The 367-nt window shown below is 74.1% G+C and overlaps 1 protein-coding gene across 9 annotated transcripts in view; it reads right to left on the bottom strand.

Moving 5' to 3' along the window:
• Positions 1–311, bottom strand: part of LOC114027216 (synaptonemal complex central element protein 1-like) — a 21,905-nt gene extending 21,594 nt beyond the window's left edge. For all 9 annotated transcript variants that reach the window (XR_003567237.1, XR_003567238.1, XR_003567235.1 and 6 more), the window contains exon 1: positions 126–311. The gene's annotated coding sequence lies outside the window, so the exon portion shown is untranslated. The remainder of the gene's footprint in view (positions 1–125) is intronic.
• Positions 312–367: the final 56 nt, after the last annotated feature.

Below are 367 nucleotides of genomic sequence, written 5' to 3'. Positions count from 1 at the left end.
CGCCCCCCCCCCCCCCCCCCCCCCCCCCCCCCCCCGGCAATTATGCCCCCGCGGAGAAGCGTAATGGGGCCGTAGGGCCGACCCTAGAGCTGGGTTCGAGCCCTGCCCCCGCCAGCGCCCCTTACCGGCCCAAGCGGGGCATGGATGCCAGGGGCTCGCAGACGGGATCATGCCGGACCCCCACTGTAGAGTAGGCGGCGATGCTGCAGCAGGAGGTCCGGGGGGGAGAGCAAGACAGGCCTGAGCGTTGAGGGTTCCAAGAGGAGACACCGAGCATTATTCTGGCCTCGGGAGTGGAGGCAGTAGATGCTGGAGGCGGGGCGGGGCGGGGGGGGGGGGGGGGGCGGGGGGGGGGGGGGGGGGGGGG

This window comes from Vombatus ursinus, unplaced genomic scaffold (genome assembly GCF_900497805.2).
Source record: "Vombatus ursinus unplaced genomic scaffold, bare-nosed wombat genome assembly UNPS02014853.1, whole genome shotgun sequence".
Lineage (NCBI taxonomy): Eukaryota > Metazoa > Chordata > Mammalia > Diprotodontia > Vombatidae > Vombatus > Vombatus ursinus.
This window is presented reverse-complemented; position numbering and strand designations above follow the sequence as displayed.